This window comes from Oryzias melastigma, linkage group LG23, assembly GCF_002922805.2.
Source record: "Oryzias melastigma strain HK-1 linkage group LG23, ASM292280v2, whole genome shotgun sequence".
NCBI classification, from domain to species: Eukaryota; Metazoa; Chordata; class Actinopteri; order Beloniformes; family Adrianichthyidae; genus Oryzias; species Oryzias melastigma.
Genome location: NC_050534.1, coordinates 9232303 through 9258760, shown reverse-complemented (window position 1 = coordinate 9258760; position 26458 = coordinate 9232303). Strand labels below are relative to the sequence as shown.

General features: G+C 37.5%; 1 long non-coding RNA gene across 1 annotated transcript in view; it reads left to right on the top strand.

The window, feature by feature from the left end:
• Positions 1-26458, top strand: part of LOC112157390 — a 32937-nt gene that overhangs the window by 3664 nt on the left and 2815 nt on the right. The window contains exon 3 of the long non-coding RNA XR_002921147.2: positions 9429-9537. This is a non-coding gene — a long non-coding RNA (uncharacterized LOC112157390). The remainder of the gene's footprint in view (positions 1-9428; positions 9538-26458) is intronic.

The following is a 26458-nucleotide window of genomic DNA, read 5'->3' as shown; positions in this document are numbered from 1 at the left end:
GTCAAAAACCCTGTGTGCTGCCCCCTACAGGTTGAAATGGGGTATTACGGTTGAATTTTGTGATTGGTCAAACCATGTAAGTTTTAGAAGTTTCACGTCATGATCTGCAGCTCCAGTAATGATAACAGTTCTGCCCCCAAGCCCCACCTCTCTGACTGGATTTTCACATTTTGGCTGTGGGCGGAGTCAGCCTCTAATTACCCTGTTTCGATACCCTTTAAGTTGATCCTAATTTGAGTCCTGGCAAAAGCAAACCAAAAGAATGAGCCAAATCCACATGGTAGTAAGGTGAAAAAACATATCAGTATCAAAAATTAAACAAATGCTGTAACAATCAACAATCCCTGTGAGAACCTTTGTTTGCAGGGTCAAAGTTTCAGTAATTTCATCTGACCTTTGAAGTGAATGTTAACCTGTAATAAACAGTCAAAACATGAAAGATGATTCCCAATGACACATCTTTCTGACCTCCTCAGATAAAGTTCTCATATGATTATCATTGTAAGTTTGTAAGATCATTTCAAGAAACAGCGGTTCATCTGATAATGTAATTAGAAGACTATGTTTCAAAGTTGTGACGAATTCTTTAAGTGTTCTTAGAAATGGAGAACAGCTCACAATAAGATAAACTAATTTCTTCATGTTTATTGCACTACAAGAAGTCATTAATCACTAAAGTGTTGTTTTAAGTTAATATAACCATCATGTACATTCTTTCTTTCAACATACGTTTGCAGAGTTACTACAAAATCTTTAGCAAAATCAAATAAATTTTGGTCATTTGAAATTTGCCTTTGAGTTGTGGGCCAGATCGTTCACTCAGTCAAACCCGCCCCCCTTCCCGTCAAACATAACTGAGAGTTCTCACTCCCACTAGCTTACAGCCCATCGCATAAGTTAACGTTGTCAGTGAAACAAAAATGGCGAGCAACAAGTGGATGCATCAGAATGGAGCGGATGAGGGAGGTTGAGAATGCTATTTTCTACATAATCTTTTGCTTCCATGTAGCAAAAGATCGTTTTATTACGTAGAATCAAATATGATCCATTTCTACAAAATAAATGCGATCTTTGAAAAAGATCGCATTTCTGACGTACAGATTGTATTTGATTCAATGTAACAAATACAATCTTTTTCAATCTACATTTTTTCTTCTGCTACTGATTCACAACAATTTGAATAAAGAAATACTCAGAAATGCAATTTATATGTCCTCCATGATTAGAAAAATGCATCAAGAACATGTTAAAAACACAATTTACATTGGAGTGGGTCTTTAAAGGTGCAGTCTATGAAAGACTTAGATTTTTTTGCACTACACACCCACAGGTACATTGAAAATATAGAAGCTGAGGAATTTCAATTCTTCACACATTATCCAAACATAAGGAATTTGGTGTTCCACATTGACACCCCTGCATCCTGTAGCAGTATATTTTAACCTGTATGTGCTTTGAATACTTATTTTTCATAAATTAGTTTGGCTCTAACGTACTCTTACACGTCTTTGCCTGTGGAAGGATTGTTGTTGAGTCACTTCAGTTTTAAAGTCTTTTTAGTTGTATTCTCGGTTTGTTTTTGTCTTTTTCTGAAGTCCAAAATAGCTTTTTGTTACACAAGTGGAACATTTAACAGCTGCAGCTTTCACTCTGCGATTCCCACGGTCCGGCTGTCAGCAACGTTTTTCCCAGCTCAGACCTGAAAACGTCAAACTCTGCGCTGGGGATGAACGCAGAGGAACAGGTCGTGGGATTTTAAAACGAGGCAGAGATCAAAGAAATACAGGAGAACATTTCAAATAGTGTTCTTTGGTCATCTCAAATAGATTTGAAAAAGACTTTAATAAGTGCTATACAAATTGCTAACCAATCTCTAATGTGCAATTGTTTATTTTTTTTTTTCTTATTTTTTCTTTTGTGTTTATGTGAATAATATTATAGGTTTAAAGTGTAAAACGTATGCAGAGAATATAATAAGACTGGAGGTGGGAATTTAACAGATTTTTCTTCCACCCACTCCTTTTCCCACTTTATCACTTTCTGTTTATCCTGTTTATTAAACTATTTTAGTCTGTGTTCAAAAATAATAGGCTATCATTTTTTCATCCAAATATAACTTCTGGTATGAAGATCAACGGGAACCTGTTCTTTATACGGGACCAAACAAGGGTCAAATTTCAATATTTTCTTTTTTTCCTAAACAAAATAACACACAAATTAAAATTCTCCAAATCTAAAATATACAAATGATATCCACAAATTAACCAGATTAGTTAAAGGTGTTAATGTACAGCAATAACTTTGATACAAATACTTACTGGTAGGTGTTGCACTGACACTACCTTATAGCAAAGATTGGAATAACAGGGAGACACAAAGCTATACAGCAGAGGAAATAAAATATATATTTTTTAAAAAGTACAACATCCTAAGGGAAGATCTGGCAGGGTTGATATTCATATAGAATCTACTCTTCCAGTGCTGTGATCAAATAAAACTGAGCAGAGCTTGAGTGAATGGGATTTTTAGTGCCTTGAAATGTGTTTTTTTCTGTATATTCTTCATAGCCTGCCTGCTCTTTAGAGAGAAAGGCACACTAGGGATGTCCAAAATCCCTACTACTCCCCTAAATATTCCCTAACTAGTCCCTAAAAGATGATATTGTGCGGGACTATCCAGTCCTCTGTATTTCTGTCAAAATTTTCTTTTTTTTTTTTTAAATGGCAAATATGATGTCACCCATTAGCCAAAGTAAAAACATAATACAAATGAACATTTTAACTATTTATTGATGGAAAATTTGGATGATTTATTCAAAAAAATTAAACCTTTTTCAAGTGATGGATTGTCTTAACGCAATGCATTATGGTCTATATTTGCCAATCTAGTGAGCATCAACAGAGACTGATTTTTCCAGACATTTCCAGGGTTATTCATTTTGGATTTGTAGATTTTTGGCACTAAATATGGTGAGAATTCAGACACAAGCTATGTTTTATGTGATGGTGGGGGGTTAGCATGCTAGCTTTGAGTCGAAGATATTTTATTTGCATTAACTTTGTGACATGGGAATCTTTCTGATTATAAAAATAATAAAACTACGTAGTATTCAATTCTTGCTGGATAAAGTTTTTAACAGCACTCCAATCATCTTTTGAGCTATTTTTATAAGCTTTCCCAGTGGTCTTTTAATAATGATTATGTCAATTTTGGCAAAAAAAATAAAAAAATAAGAGCCGTTTTCTAGGACAAAGTTTCTGCAGAGTGGCAGGAGTTAAAAAAAAAAAAGTTTTAGGTGTGAGTGTTAGCACCCATAACTGAGAGCTCTCTGTTTACACACTCTCCAGTCATGAGAAAAATAGCACGAGAACATGTTAAAAACACAAATTTCCTCTTAGTGGGTCTTTAACACCTAAACATTTGAGGTGAATTAAAGTTCACAGCCTCAACGAGGTCCAAGACTCACAGTTACTTGGAGAAGAAGCTACATGATGCCCCAGGGATGCTAGCTGCTCTTCTGCTAGCATCACCAAGCTTGAATAATTGATTAGCTCCTGTGTGAAGCTTGGGTACATTAAGTGGGCGCTCTGGCTGTGTGCTAAGAGTAAGAAGTCAAATGGGAAAACACATTTAATAAGAACTTAAATGCTCACATTACATGCATGACAGCAAACTGGTGGCACACTGATGAAAAGCCTAGCTTAAAACACTTAAGCTAAACAGCTAGCAGGTGTTTCTAAATGTAAGCCTGTAAGATTAAAAGATACTTTAAAGAAAAAGGGGCTTTTCTACATAAAAAATAACTGCTTCTCAACTTGTAACAGTTTTTGGCACAAGGGGGAGCCATACTGTTTAAAATTCAGAGAACAGACCCTGCTTTCACTGCAGTATGGCTGTAAAAATTCTGAGATGTTTTTCTTTTTTTTTTTTGATACATAATTTATTGAGGGGATGCTCACTGCTGAGCTGCTTTAAACCTTTAATGTGTTGGAGTGTGCAAATCAAATAGCAAATAAGCATTTGTGTTAGAGAAAAAAAAAGTGAATCTCAGTGTTCTTCTGGGATGTTAAATAATGAAACAAGCAGATGTTATTTTGGAGAAACTGGGAAAATGTTGAGGCTACAAAATCCAGTTTTTTTAAGGAGGGATTAATTCCAGTAAGTGAGAGGTGAAATTCACTCAGTAGGGTCGGCCTGTTGCATCAGTGGGCACAAGCCCTGACGGGTCACAGGAATACAAATGATTTCCAAGACAACAGAGAGGGAGATAGAGGGATGATAGTGGATAATAGAAAATGCCTTAATATTCATTTTTGCGTGCAACACTGCTGTATCTAAATAATTCATAAATGACATCTCCTGGAGCTATGTGGTGAGGCAGACTGGGTAAAGCCCAGAGCAAAAGAAGGTGAGTTCAGAAATGATCTCAGGTCAGCATGGGATGAAAATGCAATTTGAGGAGCTGAGCAGATGTGATGGGGCAGCAGTTTTGCCTTTTTTTTCCAAACAGTAAGGGTTATTTTGTCAGTTTGTGATTTTAGTCTGAAGTGATAACGACAAAAAATATTTAAAGCTTTAATTTAACATATAGAAATTAGAATCTTCTCGTGCAATAATGACTTTATGGTGCCAGGCTGTACTGCTTTGGTAAATTAAAACCACTTAACTTAAGAGAGCATCAGCTTTGTCACTCAAGCCCAAAATATTTCACTTTTTTTTTTCTTTAGGGAACAATCTAAAACATCAGATTATTTTCTCTGACGACACTTGGTACCCTTTGTATCCATTTCCACATTTAAGAAGCGCCCATGGAGTGATTAAATCTTAATTCATTAACCTTAGAAAAAAAATAATCTCCAGAGAGACTAACTAAAACACCTTTGTTCTGAGTTTTTATGGGGCTGTGCAGCACCCTTACTACATTCAGTAATATGGATCTTGATTGATCAGATACAACAAAAGAGAATAGGTAATGGGGTTGGCTGGAAGGTCAGGGAAAAACAGCCAAACCTGAACGCCCTGCTGCGGCGGTTCATTTTAACTTCAAACCTAATCACTCCTACAGCACACTGCCTCTGACTCACAGACTTATTTTTAAGAAGCCATTTTCCAATTAGTTTGCAAGTCAGTCATTTAATGACACAACTGGGAATCGGTTAAAGCTGGCCATATTTGAGGAGATGCATTTATTGAAACCCCAATGAAGGTATGCTTTTTTTTTAGTGTTTATTTCTGACCATTAAAGGGATTTTGTGAACATACTTGATGGACTTATTAAAAGAAACACATGTTGTTTTGATGTTAATGTTTTTTTCCCTTTACATCAGCAACTATTCTGTGCTAGTAAGAAAAGTTAAAGATATTTTAATTGATTCTGTTCTTTATCTTTAATTGATTCTGTTTTTTTATCTTTTCTTTTATCTGCTCTGCACAGGTTGAAACAAAGAGTGTATTGACATTAAGAAAGTCTTTGGGTCTTACTGTCTTCCGTATTTTCTGGATTATAAGTCGCACCGGCGTATAAGTCGCAGGAGCAAAAAACGTCAAATCAAGAAGAAGACGACTATATAAGTCGCTCTGGAGTAAAAGTTGCACTTTTATATTTGCCATGGCAAAAAATGCTTTGATGTAAATGAGAAAAATATATACATTTAAGAGGAAAACAATCAGAATCTCCTCCATGTTTGTTTTGGACGGCATTTTTTCTTCTTCTTGCTCTGTCAGAAGAAAGTACAGCTCCCTCTTGTGGTTGTTAGTGGAAACAACCGAATAACCAAATAAGGCGTTCCTGAGTATGAAAAATACAGCGACTTATTCTCCAGCAAATACGGTATATAACAGACTTGGACTTAGTGAGTGTGATGTCTTCTATAGAAAATGAATTGCTTCCAGTTCCAACAAAAACAAGTCAATTCAGTTTCCATTTTTTCGTGACAAGGGAATTGCCATGTTGGAACCAGAAATTGTCAGTAAGCACCGATTGGTTGGAGTCTGTCTGAGCCATCGTTTCTATGGCAACCACTCTTGCCAATCAGAAGTGAACTTGTTGGAAGTCCACACCCCTACCACTGACAGCGGGCTACACAAAATATGTCAATCAAACACTTTGAATGTTTGATGTGAGACCACATCTAACAATATTGAGGCATCTGATTGGACAGTTTATAACTTGAATAACTTTCAATGGTCGGACAAATAGAATTACTGAGTAGTAGCTGTTTATTTCTCAGTAGAAGTCTATGGGAAATGAACTTTTTGGAGCCAGGGGGAACTTCCTGTTTGGAACTCAAAAACATTTTTTTTTCACTTACAATAAACATCAGCTAAAGGACTGCTATTAAAGATTTTACTGGTCTTATACGCACATGATCTAGACCAACAGATCCTCACTTACAGATAGCAGCCAGCTATAAGTCATCCTCTTCAGTTCTGCTTCCTCAGAAAACCCCCTCCTTTATTATTGGAATTTCCTGTACGTTCTTTCTTCCTTCAGTATGGGAGGGAGAACGGAAAAGGTCCCCTTGCTGCAAATAAGTTCAGGCAATGTATTAGGAACACACTGTGTAGCCATCTGTCATAGTACTAGACCTCAAACTTTGAGTGAGGTCATGCATGGTGTTGCATTCTGGGTGTTTGGCTCAACAGCAAGCATTCTTTGAGATACCAAAAAATAAATAAATAAAATAGGCAAATCTACATATGATTGATAAAGTCTTAAATCAAAATGAAATCTTAAATAATGAGATAAAATAAACTCAAAAAGGGTAGGAATTATGGGATATCATTGTTGATGATGCTGGAGTTTTGAAGAAGATGGAAAACATCTTCTTTGTTTTGCCTGAACAGTGGCTAAGAAACCATTCTTGGACACCTGTTTAGCATGTGGTTTCACATAGGGCAAGCAGGGAGGGGCTTCTTCTTCTTCTGCTACTGTTTACTAGTGCATGTCCACCAACCGCAGTTAGAAGAGGCTTGGTGTAAAATGTTGATGCGGTACAAATCTTTCTAATTTTGCTCCAGGTTTTTTCTTTCACAGCTCTATTCCGATATTTGTAGGACTGGATGTCCATATTTTTGGTTTAAGACACTTTATGCCAAAACAAACATCATCATCTTATCAGTAATGCCCCATAATACCTAGTTTCCAGTTATTTATTTTGTGTCATTTTTTAACATTTTATTCTCACCGTAACTTTGTCAGCAACACCTCCTCCTCCGTTCCTTTACAGAGACTTCCTTCTTGTAACCCCAAAAAATAACTTATAAAAAGCGAAAAAAAAAAAAGAAAATCAAAGTGAACAATTGGGTGGAAATACAGGCATCTTTTTCTATTTTCACACTTCTGTCGCTAAGATTTATACCTTTTCCTCAGCACGATTAGGTTATAAAAAGAACCCTCTCAAAACAAACAACTGCAGCCTACATTTTTGGATTGTTCCACTTATTTTTGACACGGGCCCCATGTGGAACAAAAGAGTCTTACTCGGCATCAACATGTAAACAAACAGAGGAAAGCAGCGACTTTGATGCTCAATTATGTTTAAGTAAAGGCATAATTTTACCCACGTATTCAGAAAAACACCACTTAGAGCTTGGAAAAAAATATGGAGAAACCCCCGAAAAAAATCATTCGGCTACATCAGCTTTTTCTTAATAGTGTTCAGCTCCGTCGGGAGTTTGGTGCTTGTACTTTTAGTTTTGCTCACTAATGGGATTTTTTAAAGTGTTGTAAAAATATTTTTAAAAATTCTGTGTTGTCTGGAATAATAGCAACTAGAAAATGAATAGTAAAAATGGAGTAAGCTGACAAATAGTGCACCTACATTGGGTTTAGTTTCTCTTTATATTGGATTCTAAACACAGACCCAACTGTCCAAAATTACAAACAATCAATTACCTCATTGTCACTGAAATTTGTATGAAAAAGGAACATTACAATTTTTCCTTGTTGCTTCAAACTTTGCTAATTGTGCCAAAACTTTACACACAAGTCAGCATGACATATACTATTCACATCTGTGTCCAATTCAAACTCTATCGAAATATAACAAACTTCTGTCCAAAGTGTATCACAAACTGAAACATACAATACATGCACCATGTAGGGATGTGATTGGTGGTCGTATAAACGCCAATCTCTTTGCTGAAAAAAATTCTCTAAGGTTCAAACATGGTAAGGGGTAAGTATACCGCTTCAAATTGATTGTGGTTGGTGAACCAGGTCTGGACCAAAGCGACCCAATGGAAACGGACATTATCCTACTCTACCACAAACCTGGGCTGATCTGGTCTGTTCTGTCCAACTATTTTATATAGAGCATCTAGAAATGTGAATATATCTTGACTTTTGCATAGATCTAGTTTTATATAATGATGTAGAAGTCTTCGAAGGCTTATGGCAGCACATCGTGTGATATTTACCCCATGCTGTTGGACAATTGCTTTTAGGCCATGGGTGTCAAAAGTGGGGCCCGCGGGTTGAATTTGGCTCACCAAATGTTATCTTTTGGCCAAGTTGTGGCTGCAGAAGCCACAAAGTCTTTAGTTAAAACGCCATTGATTCTCTGTAGTGTTCCAGAACTCTATGTGTGTAATATACCGTTGGCCTCCAGGTGGCGCTGTTAGCACTTTCTTTGCCTGCAGCTTTGAGTGAAACAATCCACAAGTGAGTGTTCGAAATTCTCAAGAGCCTTCTTCTGATGCTTTTAGCGGCCTTCTTTAGCTAGCCAAGATGGAGTGATAAAGTGCGGAGCCACATTAACCCTTCCATTATGGCTCTGTGGTTAAAGAAAAACAAACATTTTATTTAGAAAAAGTTACATTTTTTGGACAAGGTTTATTAAGCAAAAAAAAATAAAAAATAAAAATAGTATAAAGTTATAAAAGTCAAACTCTTTTGAACTCCTTCACAGTTGATGGACAACCCCACCAGGATTCAGACTACAATACCCATAATGCTCCAACAATCCATCCAGTAGGTTTTCTTCATAATTTTCCAAAACGGAAACATTTTAACAGATGTTTGAGTGCTGTTTACCACAGAAAATCAATTTGAAGTCAGTTCAACCAGAATTCACACTCCAGAATTGAAGTGCACTTTGTATTTTGGAATAAAAATATCAAGGATTTTAATTGCAAAAAAACATGATAAAGGTAATTTCATCAGCAAATGGTTTTGTTTGTGTTTATGTTTCATCACTACTGCCTTTTAACTACCTACTACAACAGTCTCTTCATTGACATAATTTTATGTGGTACGGGATGTCTTTCATTTTGAAAGAAGGTCATGTAAACCTCTAAAGAATTAGTGACTATTTCAAATAAAAAAGGATATTTTCTCTTTATGTTTCTGTTTTATGGATATGTATGTGTATTTATTATAATAGTAACAATACCAAAAATACAAATCGGTGTCTTTTTTCCTGAAGGGTGAAATAAGCCTGAGCGGCTTCTACTGGGATGCTGTCAGTGAGAAATCCTCCAGAATGGCTCTTTAACGCTTGAAGGTTACAGACCCCTGGACTAGTACATAACAGAGTGAGTTCCCTGCATCTTCATTCTCCTCCACATTCCAAACAGATTTTGGGTCACATCTGGATTCACACTGTCACTAAACCATACCAGGATTCACTTGCAAGAGTTTTTCAGGGAAAAATCACTATCCTAATATCAACTATCCTAGACGATGATAATTGATAGGTTGGTGCCATGGTGCAAAGGTAGAGTGGTCGACCTCTGATCGGAAGAGCGCGGGTTCGGTTCCATGTGTCGAAGGGCCCCTGGGCAAGACACTGAACCACACATCTCTCATGGTGGTTATAGGTTGGCACCAGTGTTGGGCAGTGGAGCTGCCACCAGAGTGTGTATTTTAGCACTTTAGGTCATCTAAGAAGGAAGTAAAACACTTTATTATGTAAGTATTTCCCATTTTACGTAAATTTTTCATTAATTCAGGTGATATCTCGAACAGGGACGTGCACAGGATTTTTGAAGGGTAGGGGCTCAAATTTGGAAAAGGGCACCAAAAACAGATTTATTTGTTTTATTCCTTAAAGAAATATGACAATTAAGGAAATTTTTAAAATACATTTTAATAGATAACAGCTCAGCTATATGACCTGTGTAGGTTAAAGTCATGCAATTGTCTTTTTATTTTGTAAAAAGGTATTGTCAACATGAGTTTGTTCACTTTAGGGTTACCATGATTAATCGACGACTAATCGATTATTAAAATAGTCGATGACTAGTTTAATAGTCGTTACTTTATATTATATGGAGTCAGAGTGTAGTAAAGTGGAAAGTTATAATGGTGTCATGCTAGCTTTTTGGACTATTTTGGCATTTATTAAGATGTTTTATGCTATTTTGGAGTTGAGCTAATATTTCAGCTACATGCTATCTATTTTGGGTAATTTTGTATTTTTTCAGTTTTTTTAGGCTAATTTAGTATTTAGCTAATATCTCGGCTGCATGCTAGCATGCTATTAAAATAATCGTTTGTGGAAGCACTAATTCACTTTATAATAGACTTGGGGGGGAAACAATAATAGAATACCAGTGTTTTTTTTTTTCTTTTTTTCTTTCTCTTTCTTTTTTTTCTTACATCACTAACAAGAGTTAATTAATATGAATTTGACTAAAAACTTTAAAAAAAGAAATAACAGGGCACTCTTTGATAAGAGGCAAATAGGGCAGGTGCTCAAGCACCCCTAGGGCCCTATGTGTGTTTGTGCCTGATCTTGAAGTTGAGTCGTAGCAACTGAACCTAAAATCGTCTTCCTTTAAATGTTTCACCATTCATCCAAGTGGCTTTTTGGTCTGACTGGTCCTGGGTTCAGTTTACATATGTGTCCTCCCAATGAGACACCCAGATTCCTGCAACTGGATGGCTCAAGAAGATTCTTACTATGATTCAAGATGAAAATGGACCCTTATTTACTCTGCAGCTTTGCAAAAACAAATGTTTCATAGCAAGACCATAAATGTAAAAGTCCAAAGTGCAAACATACTGCCAGTTGTTGATATCGTTCCCCATCTATCGTGTCCATCTGCACTGGTGAAGAAGCGGCTGAACATGAGAGGGAGTAATCAAGGGAATTGGAGCATAGACCCAACCTGGGAGCTGTCATCATCTCCAGCTGCTGCCCGCCGTCCGTCACTCTCCTCTCCTCTAGGATGCTTCCTCCTAAATCCCTACTCTGCAAATTCTTATTTCCATGTATTTTATTTCCTATTTGCCGCCGGTGTTGTGATCTAGCTGGAGGCAAAAGTGGATCAGGGCGCCCAGAGGGAAGTGTTTATCCAAGGCTTTCCGACACACGGAGGGGAAAAGGTTCTTCCCGATTGCTGTCCTGCAGCGCTCAGAGGGCGATGACCTACAGAAAGGAAAACATGAGCAAGGATGAAAGACAAGTTAGTCTGTGCAAGATTGAGGAAAAAGGAGGTTTTATATCAAGGAAATCAGATTGGAACTGCTGAGAAATACAAGCAGAAATCAAAAAGACTCACTCCAACACTTTCATCCATTGTAAAAGTTTTTTCAGTGGCTATGATTATGCAGATTTACCCAAAATGAAAAACTTTCAAGGACAGTTTCTGCAGAAGGGCATGAGTTCCTGGAAATTCGATTCTGAGTTTTGGGCAGGATGTTGACGTGGAGCAACTCCCGCCTCTCCTTATTGCTGAGAGCTCTCTGTTTACAGGCTCTCCCACTAGCTTACAGCCCCTCACACCCCTAGCTAACCATAGTTGGGAACAATATTATACAGTTTTGATGCAGATACCAGCTTGGATGAGAAAATTGTCCCGCCTATTGTCACAAATACGAATTGCATTAATAATTTAAATAAATAAATACTTAATTTTCTTTATATATGTCCTCCATCATGAGAAAACTGCTACAAGAACATGTTAAAAAACACAATTTTCAACAAAGTGTGTTTTTTAAAGATTCTGTCTTCCTGTAAAATAACATAAAACTTGTTGGAATGGGCCTTCTTTGCAAACTCATCTCTGTGAATACATGAGACGTCAAAAGCAGCACCGCACTCCCCCACCATCTCTTCGTGTCTGGGTGGTTGCTAGGCAACGCTGAAGAATGTCTGCCTGCATCCCTGCAACCTTTCGCTGCGTACAAACCCATTCACACACGCCGGTTCTTTGAATCTCTCCTGCGAGTGTCTTTTGCTGTACGGTGGAGAACACCCGGCTCTGCTGTTATCTGTATTTGCCCTCACTGATGGCAGCACTGAAAGGAGAAGTCCAAAAAAGAGAACTAGAACTTCTCGAGACTGCGGCTTGGAGTTTCCCAACTTACTTCCTGGAGCACTTGGATATTCTTTGCTTCTATTTAAACCCTTCTTCTTTACTATTAGAGATCTGTACCACTATTTTTTAACTCAGTTTGCTTTGATTCAAACACTTGTCAGTGTTTATGTACATTTTTGTTACATGTTGAAAACATGTAACATACAAGGGGGAAGTACCGGTAGGTGCGTGGCAGACTCGTCTAATTTTTCTTTTTTTTCATGCCAACAAATCCTGCAGACTATGCAAGGACCCCCATTAGTACAGTCTATGGGATTTGTATGGACTCTTTACCAGCAACCTGACTGTTGAGTGTAAAAACTAGAGATGAGTTCCTACAAGTATTCTATAGGGTGCAAGGTCAGTTCTGAGTATGTGCCCCAAACGAACAACGGCACCGTACAACAGCATCACCTGTACATTAAGTTTAAGTTTAAGTTTAAGTTTATTAAATTTATATGGCGCCTTAAAATGACCTCAGTCAAACAAGGCGCCGCACATTAAAAGTTCAAAGAACAATAAAATCACGGCTAAAAAGTTAAAAACAGATAAAAATAGAAATAAATTACATAAAATACATAAAATACATAAAAACACCAGATTAAAAACAAAGATAAAACAATAAACAATAAAACACACCAGCAGAACAGAGTCTCATACAGTGTCAAAAGCCTGGCGGTAAAAATGGGTTTTAAGAAGTGTTTTAAAAATGGACAGTAAGGACGTCTGCCGAATGCTCAGTGGTAAAGCGTTCCACAGCTTCGGTGCACAGATTGAAAATGCTCGTTCCCCCCTGAGCTTCCTCTTGGACCTCGGTACTTCCAGGAGAAGCTGATCAGCAGACCTGAGGCTCTGGGTCGGGGTGTAGGGACAGAGAAGCTCAGAGAGGTACGGCGGTGCACAGTTGTTTAAAGATTTAAAAACAAATAAAAGAATCTTAAAATGAATTCTAAAATTCACAGGCAGCCAGTGAAGGGTAGCCAGGATGGGGGTGATGTGGTCCCTCTTACGCGCTCCAACCAGAACCCGAGCTGCAGCGTTCTGGACCAGCTGGAGACGTGAGAGGGATGACTGGCTAACTCCAAAATAAAGAGAGTTACAGTAATCTAGCCGGGATGTGATAAAAGCATGGATTACTGTCTCAAACTTTCGTTTAGATAAAAATGGTTTCACCTTCACCAGCTGCCTCAGATAAAAGAAGCTGGATTTTACCACTGAGCTAATCTGACCGTCAAATTTAAAATCACTGTCCATCTTAAAACCCAGGTTTGTACATGATGGTACGTTCCATTTTCATGACATTCCTTCAGGTGCCCAAACAAGCCTCAAGGGAACTTAGGATGCAGCCACTTCTCTCCATGACCCTCCACAGGCCAGGACAACCAAAAAATGCTTTCATTAACACTTAATCTTGCTTGTAACACACAAAAAACTGACTGATATCGTGACAACACTAACTGCTAAGAGTCTGACACTGCTACCGGTTAGCTGCATTAGCATACTCACAACACGCGTCACTTCCAGAACCTTGTTTGCAACACGTAAAAATAAAATACAGACTGATTCAGCTAAAACAAATGTTATGTGACTAAACTAACTCCTTACCTTGTTAGTAAAAAAAAAAAAAACACAGTCCAACACTGGTACAAGTTAGCTGCATTAGCGTACTCAACATCTATCCCTTCCAACCATGACTGATTCCACTAAAACAAATGCTACTGTGACTAAGCTAACTCCTAGTCTTGTTAGTATAATATAAAAAGAACACAGTCCACTACCGCTATGTTAGAATATTTTCATTAACACCTAACCTTGTTTGTAACACGCAAAAAACCTGAGTGACATCAGTAAAACGAACGCTACTGTGACTATGCTAGCTGCCAACCTTGTTAGTAACACAAAAAAGTCTAACACCGCTACACGTTAAGCATGTTAGAAGAGTAAGCGTATTTACAATACTTGGAACGCCCAACCAAATATTTTGATAGACCGCCGGGCACCTCTCAAAACTGCTTCAAGTAAATACAACCAAAATAAAAGTAAGGCTTTTAAGTGCGAAAAACGTGGTAATATGAGAGGAAGATTGAGTTGAATCTCTATGACATCCTGCCCAGTAAAAACTGCAAGGCTTACCGAAAATGGCAGAGAACAAAAGCAGGACGGCTGCATGTATTATACATGTTAGTCAATTCCTATTCATGTGGCATTCAGACGGCGTATCCAGGAATCTTGACAGCATGGCCGCCGATTTACACTGACACAGCCCTTGTTCTGCTCTCTGTCTGCGCTCTCATGTCGCTGCCGGGGGCGACAAACAAAGATAAGTAAATCAGAGCTTGCTAGCATCTCAGCTTAGAGCTCTAACCCTGTAAACACTAAGAGTATGGTGGCAAACAAAAAATAAATTAAAAAAAAGGTAGTGGGAGCAGGGAAGGTGAGAGATCGATTTGTGGTTCAGAGAGAAAGTCATGTGGAGAATAAAAGTCTAGAAAAGTAGAGGCAGTCACGGAAGACAGGATGGTGAGGTCAAGTGAATCCAGGGGGGATAATGATGGAGACAAAGAGGTGGTGTAGTAACGGCTGTGGGCTGTATTCAAATGAGCACGGACGGCGGTCCAGCCAGCACTCACACTGGGACTGTGAATTATTACTACTGTGCTCACTTTAGCTGCAAGGCCAGTGGGCTGTGTGTCCCAGAGAGACGGAAAAAAAAGAGAAAAGCAGGACACTCTACTGAAACGCCATAAAAACAGGAAGTTTAAGGTCTTACATTTTACATTTTTATTTTTTCATTTTTTTTTTACTCTCCTGATTAATCAAATGTTTTAGTCACAACTGCCCTCATGGGAGGATATGGGCGGTTAGCGGGCGAAAAATGGGCTAATCTTTGCAGATTTCTGCAGTCAGTTAGGAACCACTTTTTGCACCTTGTGTATTATATGCTAAAATATGTAGATTCTCTACATATTTACATAGAAGGCTGCTAGAAGCTGGGGAAGGTATGGTGCACTGGGGTTCTATCCTTGTTTTTCGTCTACTTCTCCTCTACTTTATTCTTTAATTCTCAATTAGTTCTGTATGCCTCTGATGGTGCAGTGTGATTCATATGTTGTTCCTTCTTTCCCACTCCTCTCCGGGGAGAGCGGAAGAGACTTCAGTTCCCAGGAGGGTTGTAGGTGCTTCTGTTCTTGGCGGTGGACCTCGCCTCTGGCTCGTTTCGTGTCACGGAATTGGGAGAAATTTCAGGTGGCTCGTCTTCTTGTTAGTGGACCTCGCCTCTGGCTCATTTCGCGTCTCGGGGTGGGAGAGATTTCAGGTGGCTCGTCTGTTCTTGGCAGTGGACCTCGTCTCTGGCACGTCTTACATCCCCATCTGGATGAAGCCCACCTGCTGCACTATTTAAGAATGTAGTTATAGAGTTAGATAAGTTAATTTTTCTTTAACAGTTCTGGTAAATCGCCTGTCCGTCCTGGTAAAGATTCTCCCCCTCATGTGGGCATCCCTAAGGTTTCTTCTTTTTTCCTGATTTAGGTTTTTTATAGGAGTTTTTCCTTACCGGAAAGGGGGGATCTAAGGTCAGGGGTAACCAGTTTTAATTAGGCAATATACTTAATAGCTTACGTGAGTTTAGATGATTCCTAACTCAGAACGGCCAAAGACCAACCAAATAAAGCAAACTAACTAAAGTGGTGTGGACCAAACAGAACAGTGTGAAAGTTCCCTTGTTCAGGTTTTATAGTCTGGTCTCCCTTAGAAATCTCACTTAAAGCATCAATCTTAAATGTTTATGTATAAACTTAAAGATTATTGGTGATTTTTTGTCAATTAACTATTCATATAAATTCATGTTTTTTACATCTTTAAGTCCAACTACATATCCACAGGGTAAAACCTATGCTTGAAAAAGCCTGTTGCAACATTGTTTTTCCTCCTAAATAAAAAAACATGAAAAAACACCACAAGCTTAGACAACACATTTTTTTTATTCACAAAATTCTGTAGACTCAAGATGAAAGAAAAAAAAAGATTTTGAATATATGAATGAATGAATGAATATTTAAAAAATGATTAAATGAATGAAAACATACCTGCACAAATGACCACGATAAATAAATAAATAAACAACCAAACAAAAGCAATGAATGAATAAATGAAAAATAAATAAAGAAAAGAATGAGCACAATAAATAAAAGGAATAAATCAATAAACGAAAGCAATGAATGAATAAATAAATACATAAATGAACGGTTCATTGAATAGACAAATAGATAAACAAAAAGGCCAAAACAAACAAATAAACAGACATATTTTATAATATTTCAGACAAAAATGAACATGTTTAAAAAATTTTTATTGATTGTTTTTATCAATACATATCAACATTCTTTATATTTATCTGTGGTTACCACATTATTTTATATAAAATATCATTTCAAATTAGGACTATCAAAACTGTTTTGTCTCTATTTATCAACTTCCTACTACACTATAACATCAGCTTTTTATCTTTTCTTTCTACTGAAATGTTAAAAAATGGAACCGAAAACATGCCAGTTTAACGCTTATTATCAAGTTTTTATGTCTAATTAGACTTCTTTGTTTTTTCAATTTGGATAAAACTTCATGCAAAGAGAGATTTTTCCAAATTTTATGGCAGAATTTACTTCAATCACGTTGAAGTCAGTCAGAGAGAATGATAAAGTATTTTAGACAAACTCTGCCTGAACCTTTCTGTCAAGAAAAAGTTATTTATAAGCCTTTATAAATCTTAAATAAATTGAAATATATATACTGTGCTTATTTATTTGTGATAATTTATGTCAGCTAAACAAAAAAAAATAACATTTATTCAAAAAATAGTCAGTAAATTTAACAAACATTTATTTAAGTTTTAATGAAAAATAATGTTATTATTTGGAATTAAATGATTAGATTAAATAGAAAAAAACTGAGTGTCTAAAACCTTAATTTCTTCTCAAATTGCTTAAGAACTCCTCATTTTTCAAACCTTCTCCACCTCTGAGGTGCAGCAGCTCCACCTCAGTAATGTATGCAGCGAGCGCAGAGATCAAAGATACACGGATCACGTTTTTTTTTTATGGTGTGTGCCTTGGCGCACGCATGCGAACTAACAGCCGTGGATCTTCAAAAGCGTCATGACAACGCTCCAGGGCAGGAGAATGTGTGTCTGGATGTCAAATCTCTTCACATTATGCAGCTGCAGTGTAAAGGAGAATTACCATTACAAGCTGAGGGCTAAAAATACCCCCTTCTATTGGGGTAAGTAAGGGCGTTTTGGAAGAAATTAATATAAGGTGATACTCCCAACTATATTTTAGTTGTTAAGTTTTCTCCAAGTTTTTATTAGTTTGAAAACTGGCATCCTTGTAACGTGATTAGAAATATTATTTTAAAAAATGAATTAACCCTATCATGCCTGACTTTTACTAATTATATAAAAGAAAATATTTTATGTTTTTCTCGCTTCAAGGTGATGGTAAATTAAGTGGAGTCTTAGATATAATGGTATTCGCAAATTAGCAGCACACAGAATGAAGACGTCTAAAACCCACTCTGTTGAATATGTCTTTTTTAACATGTTCTTGTGGCATTTTTCATGATAGCTTAGCTCAATATGTTAGCTTAAACATGTATTTATTTGTTGAAATCCTTGTGAATCATAAGCAAACGAAAAAAAACGCAGTTAGAGCTTGAACGTGTGATGTAAAGGTTTCTCTGCTCCATTCTAATGCATCCTCTTACAGACGATTAGATCCATGAACCTCTTCATTTTCCTCGTCTGAGCTGGCATCTGAATGAAAACTGTACAGCTGGAAAACTCCAATATTACTCACCATTTTTGTAGAACCGGTAAAGCTAGTTTGGGGTTGAGGGGCTGTAAAATGGTTCAGGCAGTAAATAATTGCTCGTCAGTTTCTCTTCTTGTTGTGTCTCTACTGTCTTTATCTTTTATGTTCATGTGATTCAAACAAGAAGACGTCCAATCACAAGCTTGCGTAAGTCGGATCAGTTACAATTGGCTGAAGATGAATCACTGCAATCTGTGTTATTTGCCCTCAACGTATAATACTTATTTTTTCACAGCCCAGCAAACATTAGCTGAACAAATTAATGTGATAATTTATTACCCACAAGGAACGAAAAAGTCTAAAAGAGCAAACATTTCAGTTTTTTATGTTTTAAGATGTTATACCAAAGACAGTCGGTTGTCTTTAAAAAAAAAGTTCCAGTAAGAAAAAAGTAGTCTGTCAAAACTAATTGTTATTTATAGTTTTTAATGCCAAACGAATAATAAATATCAAGATTGTATCCATTTCGGCAGAAGGGTTGAAGTGTATCGTATCGCCACAAAGTTAGTTTAATCTTTTATGTATCAGATCGTGGACCGCAACAAATTATGTGAGTGGAAGAGATACACAACCCCATTTTCTACGATGTTAAAAACATTTTTTGACATTTTGTTTTCTTAATGGGACAAGACAAACGACAGAGATGTCATCTTAATTCAATTTAATGGTCAGAAATTCAAAGCAAATGTTTAAGAAAATGCTCCTTGAACTTTTGTTGCATTTATATAATATGAAATTAAGCAACAAATATAAAAGGATGATCTTTAAGAAACCACAGAGACTTTGGAAATTAAATTTAGTGCATGTTCATGTTTTGATGTTTTTTGTGAATTTGGCCAGACGGTTCAACACAAAGCTATTAAACCAGGATTTACAGAGCATCTGGGCTCGCTATTCCTCCGCTATTCCTTCACTTGGTTCCACTAAAGCAATCTTAACTAATCCCAGTCTAGTTACCATGGAGATTTATTCCGCATTGCATGTGATTACACCACCTTATTTAGCCTGTTTGATGAGGAAATCTACAGCTTGAGGTGATCTTCCCATAAGACTACTCCTGTGTCTATTAGAAAAACACTGTCTGATTTAAAAAACTTTTTGCCTTTGGTTTGGTTCAGTGTCGATACAAACTAAACTTAAGGTATTTTCATTTTTTTGTATACTATGATTTATTTAATTTCGAACTATAATCGTATTTATAAACAGCTGTTGGGTGAATTCCCTCCTGTTGGTAAAAAACAAACCAAAAAAAGAATTAATAATATATTGCATTTTGTATTAAACAGAGAACTGGACAAACTATATTTCAGTTTTTTTTTCCCGCAAAGTCTTAACCACCCTGCTTAAGAAGAAGGAAAAATGTTTATGTAAAGTTAAACCCATTGCAAATCTTTATACTCAAGTGTGACAGAAGCTTACTGAATAAAAAGTGTGAACCAACACAAGATGTGCGGATGGCTTCATGGGAAACGCTCATTAAGTTGCTCTGGGAAGACAAGAGAAGCAGGTTAATAACAGACAGGTTCAGGAGGATAATGTTCACACTGGAGAATGGTCTTACTATGAAGGAGCTTAGTGAAGAAATCTGTAGAATCCATTGTTGCAAGTTGGTGATGGTGGAACAAGGAGGTGTGTCCAGTGTAGAGGCGAGTGAAGAAGAAACAGATCCAGTAATCCAAACTCTTTATTTTTAGTCCAAGCTGAGTCCAAATCCAGAGACCCAGTACGCAGAATCCAAAAGGGCAGGGAGAAATGAATCCACTGGGCAGACAGGGAGTCAAAAAGGGCAAGAGGCAAACTAGGAGAATCCAGTAGTCAAATCAAGTTCAGTATCACCAAGAGCCAAAGAGTCACCAGAGAGCTGCTGCAGAGTTGACGGAGAGTTGCAGAAGACTCACCAAAGAGCTGCTAGATAGTCGCTGAAGAGTTGCTGTTGAGTTAACCCAGAGCCGCTGGAGAGTTGCCAGACAGCTCCCAAAGAGCCACTGGAGTCAACGGAGAGTTCCTAGACAGCCACTGAAGAGTCGCCGGAGACTTAGCTCAAAGCCGCTGGAGAGTCGTCAGAGAGTTGATGAAAAGTTAACGGAGAGCTGCCCGAGAGCCACCGAAGAGTCACTGGAGAGTTAACCTAAAGTCGTTGGAAAGTTCAGGGAAAGTCACCAAAAAGCTGCTGGAGAGTTGTTAGACATCTGCCAAAGAGCCTTGGGGAGTCGCCGGAGAGTTGATGAAAAGTTGACGTAGAGCTGCCAGAGAGCCACTTTAGAGTCACTGGAGAGTTAACCCAGAGTTGCTGGAGAGCTGATGGAGAGCCACAAAAGATCTGCTGACGAGTTGCCAGACTGCCAAAGAGGCACTATAGAGTTGCCGGAGAGTTGCCAGCGAGTCACCAGAGAGCCGCTTGTGAGTTGTTGAAGAGTTGCCCAAAAGTTGCCAGAGAGCCGTTGGAGAGTTGTCGAAGAGTCGCCAGAGAGTTAACTCAGAGTCGCTGGAGAGTTGTTGAAGAGTCGCCAGAGAGTTAACTCAGAGTTGCTGGAGAGTTAACTCAGAATCGCTGGAGAGTTGCCAGAGAGTTGTTGAACAGTCGCCAGAGAGTTAACTCAGAGTCGCTGAAGATCTGCCAGAGAGTCACTAGAGAGCCGCTAGCGAGTTGTCAAAGAGTCGCCCAAAAGTTGCCAGAGACCCATTGAAGAGTTCTTGAAGAGTTGTTGAAGTCACCTGAGAGTGACTGGACAATTGCCTGGAGAGTCGTCAGAGAGTCACCAGAAAGTAATTCGAAAGCTGTTGGAGTGTTGCCGGAAAGGCCCCTGAGAGTTGCTAGAAAGTTATTGGAGAGTTTCAAGAAAGCTGCTGAGAGTTGCCGGAGAGCAGCCAGAGAACCAAGGGTGTTTTGGAATCTGGAAGAGTAGCAAAAAGACAGAGCGACTTAAATATGGAATACAGGTAAAAGCAATGCAGTTGATTGTCGAGTTGAAACTAAACATATTCAAAGTAGTTAAACAGGAAGAGCTGAGGTCAAAATAAACAAGTAAGACAGGAAGTACTACCAAAACTCAAACTTCATAACTCTTTTTCGGCTAAAATCTCTAAACTTCTAAGTCCTATCATTCACAAAACAAAAGAAAGCCCCTTCAAATACAAATATATAAATCTAAATTTTTTTTAATTAAATACATCAATGCAGAAATTTCTCTGGAAAGCAGCATCCGAAGAACCTAACGGTTCATCAGCTTTTGCTAACAATAGAGGCAGCACAATCCCTGAAGTTGTAGTAAAAAAACGACAGAAAGCAAAGCCAAAGAGCTTTCAAAGGTTATGCCATCGTTTGTGACAGCTGAAGGAGAAAGGAGTCTCCTCTGGGACTCAATCTGTCTGTCACACCAGGCATGACAGGAGGAGATAAGCGGAGATGCAACTGTGTTTTTTGTGAAATGTGAGGCACTCATGAAGGCACTGATTGTACCAAATCTCCTTGGTGACATGAAAAAATACACAAAAGTTTTTTTTTATTAGTCTCTGCCATTTGCAAGGATGAGATCATCAGCGTAATGAGTTATTCTGGATTTAATTCATATTTCTGGAGGTGATCAATTATAATCTAGCTCAATCCTGCTATAGTTTTCTCTAAACCTGCCATTTACCAGATCCCTGATACTATTGACTGCCATTGTTTATTAGTATGTCAAAAATACAATATTATGTCTGCTTTGGTTACAAGACCTGAAAAAAAAAATCAAAGCTAAAGACCAAACAAGCTTTTACTCCTTAGCTTCTGCATTCCTGAGAAGGTCTCTCGCTGTGCTGCCTTTTTCTTTTTCTTTTTTTTCTTTTTTTTGGTGATATCTCTAAATTGAGCTGCAGTTCACGAAACCCCGCACCTCACTTTTAGGGCTATTATCAGGGTAAAGCAGTGTACGACTCCTGCTGTGACGGGAGCCGCAGACCTTCCATCCACTGGCTTTCATTTCTTCTTTCTGACACACACTCTAACACACACACTGATAATTTAGACTTTCAACCCTGGCCTGCAGGAACCTCTGGTGTAAGAGGATTCCTGTGTGCTGTTACCTCGGATTAAACACAAGAAAAGAGTCTTTTTATGTTTGTGATCATTCGTTCTAAAAAAACTGAATGCATACTTTAATTAACACAATATAGAAGTCAGTAGATTAATTTCATTGTGACCCCTATCAGTTCAGGACTGCATTATTTTCTCAATATACAGGGTGTAATAATAAAAAACTGTGTTTTTCAAACGATCAAAAAAAATAAATAAAATTTGCACAAACTGAATTTTTGACATAGTGAACAACCCCGCCCAAAAATAATGACATCACACTGGGAAAACCAGTGAATTGGGTCAAAGTTTTTGATAAAGTTCGAAAAAACTATTTATTCAAAATCCACCAAGGAAACCAAAACACCAATTTTTAGAATTATTATGGGATGGTCACAGGACCTACAGCTTGGAGACCATTTTGTGGCCAAGTGTGAAATTTGGGGGTTTTTACATTTTCCCGTTCCATGGAAAAAAAAACTATTGCTTGAATGGCCTTCATGAAATTTCCCCCACACACGACAAGATGAAGTCTACAACTAAAGTTTCATTGGCCTTTGACCTTTGGAAGAGGCTGCCATCTTGAAATTTAAAAAAAAAATTGGTCCAAGCAACAAATTTACACTCCTCCTGGGGATATTGATCTTTTGCCTCCCAACTCCTCGAGCATCATTGGGAAGCAATCGGGGGAAAAAATGTAGAAAATAGAAATTTTAAATTTTGAACAAAGTTGGCATGGCAGGCTCACAAATGTGGCGTTCATCTGTTCATCTAAAACACGTTTTAACCATAATATTGTGGAAATTTAAAGTACAAGTCTTTGGTTCAAAATGAACAAAAAAATATGACATACAATATGAATACATTAGGAATGTGGGCATGGTTAAAGAAAAACCCCCGTTGCCAAGGAAATCCAAAAGTTTACTTATGTCGATTCTTGTAAAATTTACATAGATCTGTTCTTTCTCTGTAGATGACCAAAAAAGACAATTGTTGCTATGGAGTTAAACCATTAGAGGAGATGGGGAGAGTGAAGGGCATAAAGCAGCCTCTCCGCTATCGAGGCCGGGTCAAAGAAGGGTGGCGAAAGCGGTGATGCAGTTCTGACTTTAATCTTCTTTTTTTTTTTTTATTTGACCTATATATGTTCTTATTTATTTATTTATAAAAAAACAGACTTTTTTTTCCAGTTGGAGGAGGCTGTTTAAAGTTGGTGTTAAAACAAAAGCAGCAGGAGTCCGATCAATTCACCAGGTAACCACTTAGCGAAAAAATTCAAAGAACGTGTGTTATCTCAGGTGTTAAAGAGTTAAAAAGCATTTTTTTTTTCTTTTAACTTTACCCCCCTGAAGTTTACCTCTAAAAAATGTACTAGGGGCTGTTATGTGTTTTTGAGGTGCCTGTATGACGACAAATATGACTGTGTTGATGTGAGGACATAAAAATAAAGGTTTTCCAGTAAATAAGGAGATGGTCAAATTAAAAAAAAGTAAACTCTTATTCTGTGTAATATTAACTCATCAGTAGCATTACGTTCATGATTTACTCTCACTAACATTCATCCAGCCTTCATTGCGGTTCCACATCAGTAAACCGTTCCTTTATGTCATGCAGGGGTTTTTAATTTAGTTGTCTTATCTCCTCTGATCGCTTTTCCTGTTTCTGGTTTCGCTGACGAGCCAAAGACCGCGTCCTGTCGCTCAAAGACACACAACAACTGTCAGAAAATCCTACAAAATGAGCATATAGGCAATTTATACCATTTTTTTTCCCATATTTCATATCTTCTCCTCATAATCTAACAGACAGTCTCTGCAGTGATATGAGCTCACCGTAATAATATTAGGATAACGAAGGAAATGCTAGATCTTGATCTCGGCTTGAATTAAATTAACTCCTTCGTTGACCTGAGGTTACCTCCTTGACAAATTACAGTAAAATAGGAGCTAATTCTGCTTATAAATGACCCATTCCGAGAAGAAAAACATTTATTCAACTGAAGCACACAGACTCGGATCAAATCGCAACCAGAACTGCAAAGAAATTTAATACTGAAAATAAAAACTTTCATTGTTTACACTGTAAAAATTGAAACATTGGATCGATTCACAAAAATTAGCTATCAGTTTTTATCAAATTAAACATTCTCTTTGATAAAAATATTTTTAAATGTAACAAATTGCAGAACTTTTGTGTATTGGTCCAATGTTTCACTTTTTACTGTGTAAGATAAGCTTTTATAAAACAACAAAGCACAAAAAAGGAAGAAAAGAAAGACAAAATGCTGGTTGTGATAAATAGGGATTTGAAATATATTAGACACGTATCGAAAAATCGATCAAGCAACTGCAGTATCGCTTGAAAACTACAGATAAGAACAAGATTATGCTGGTTAAAACCAATCAAGACGTTAATAATTCATTTCTGGCAAACTGCGGTTTGTCTTTCTGTTTTTTTTCAACCATCTTTGTCTTTTTATGTACGTGTGATGCAAACAAAAAGACATCCAATCATAAGCGTGCTTCTTCCAAGTCAATACCCGAATACTGTCAAATACCATACATTATTATTTATAGCTTTAAATGACATATGAATAAGAAATATCTAGATTTTAGCCTTTTTGATAAAAGAATCGGACTGTATTGTATCGCTAAAAAGTTAGTTGAATCCTTTTTGTATCAATTCGTGGATCGTGTATCGAATCGGGAAAGACACACATCCCTAGCGATAAAGAAAAGCATTAAAAACACCTTTGGATAAGAGGATAAAATGTATGATATTAATGCTAAAATTGGTTAAAAATTAACCCCATTTATAAAATAAAGATATTTAGAAAAAACATAGAACACTAAAAATATTATTAGGATTTAAATTCATATATTAAGAGAAAAATACAGAAAAACAATCAGAACATTTCAACGTCCATGAAACAAAAGCAATTCAGACATTCAAAAATCCAAGCGTAACATTAAAGTATTCACAAACTAAAATCCTTAAATGCGACTCTAAAGCTGCAGCTCAGAGGTAATTGTACATGTTAGTTATGCCTTTCCATGATTTCAGAGCTCGGATTCCTTGCATTCATTTGATACGAGAAAACATGTTCTCACCTCTGCTTTTTCACACCAGACCCGCCACATATTCGCTGTGATCACACCGAGAATAGTTACCTAACTAATATAAGCAGGGCTATATTTGTGTGTCGATCCCGACTCGCGTTTGTCTCTCCACCAGACGCTTATTTTGGACTTAAGCTGCTGCAGCAGGTAGTTTATATAATTTCCAGCTCGACCGCGGTAAATATTCCTGCATGTTGTGACGGCCCGCTTTATTAGACCGTGTAAACATTTAGTCAGGATAATCACACCTTTCTTTGGGCGGCCGTGGATCCGATGGGAACAGAGAAGCATAAATTATCAGCTCACCTCAGACCCCGAACACGACGCACCCCCTCCTTATGCGGATCAGAGGGTGTAGGTGTTGGGATGAGCGCAGTCGGCTCCTCACACCATCACCCACAGACCAAAACCATGGCTGAGACCGATTAGCACCAACCAGAATGACGATAAGGCAAAAATATTATTGATGGCAACTAAAAGAATCGTCCGTTTATTTGTTTCTGAACTTTTTGAAAACCCATAAAAGAAGTACGGATAACAATAATGTAACAATTAATGTTTTAGAATTTGGAATAAAGAATATAAAATGGCCTTTTATCTTAGTTTTACTGTTCTCAACATCTAACAAGAGTGGTTGCCAAGACCCTCTTTGACCCCGCTAACAGATGCGCCCGTTTATGACAGCCATCTGTCCAGCGTAAATGTGTGTTTATGTGTTGTATTTTTGCCCGTGGGTGTTTGGGCTCCAGGTGGTTGTATAGTGTAATACCGTTCTCTGAGTGTGCAACAGTATTGGTAGTTGTTAGGGCCCAGTGGTGCATGATGGTCATAAAAAAGGAAGGCACTGATGGTCTGCTGTCACAGTTAACCGAAGACTGACCTGCTTTGAGTTTCGTCGTTCCTTCTGTTTAGAGTCTATGAAAACAAGAACAAAAAATCTGGAGCCAAATATAGTGCTTACATTATTTGAACACTATAGTCATTTTTGCAGCAATTTTCCTTCATATCCTTCAAATATCCTCATTTTTTGGGGTTAAAATTTAGTAAAACGTTGGTTTTGGAACTATTCATGTAAAATATATACAGCAGCAATAAATAAATAAATGAAA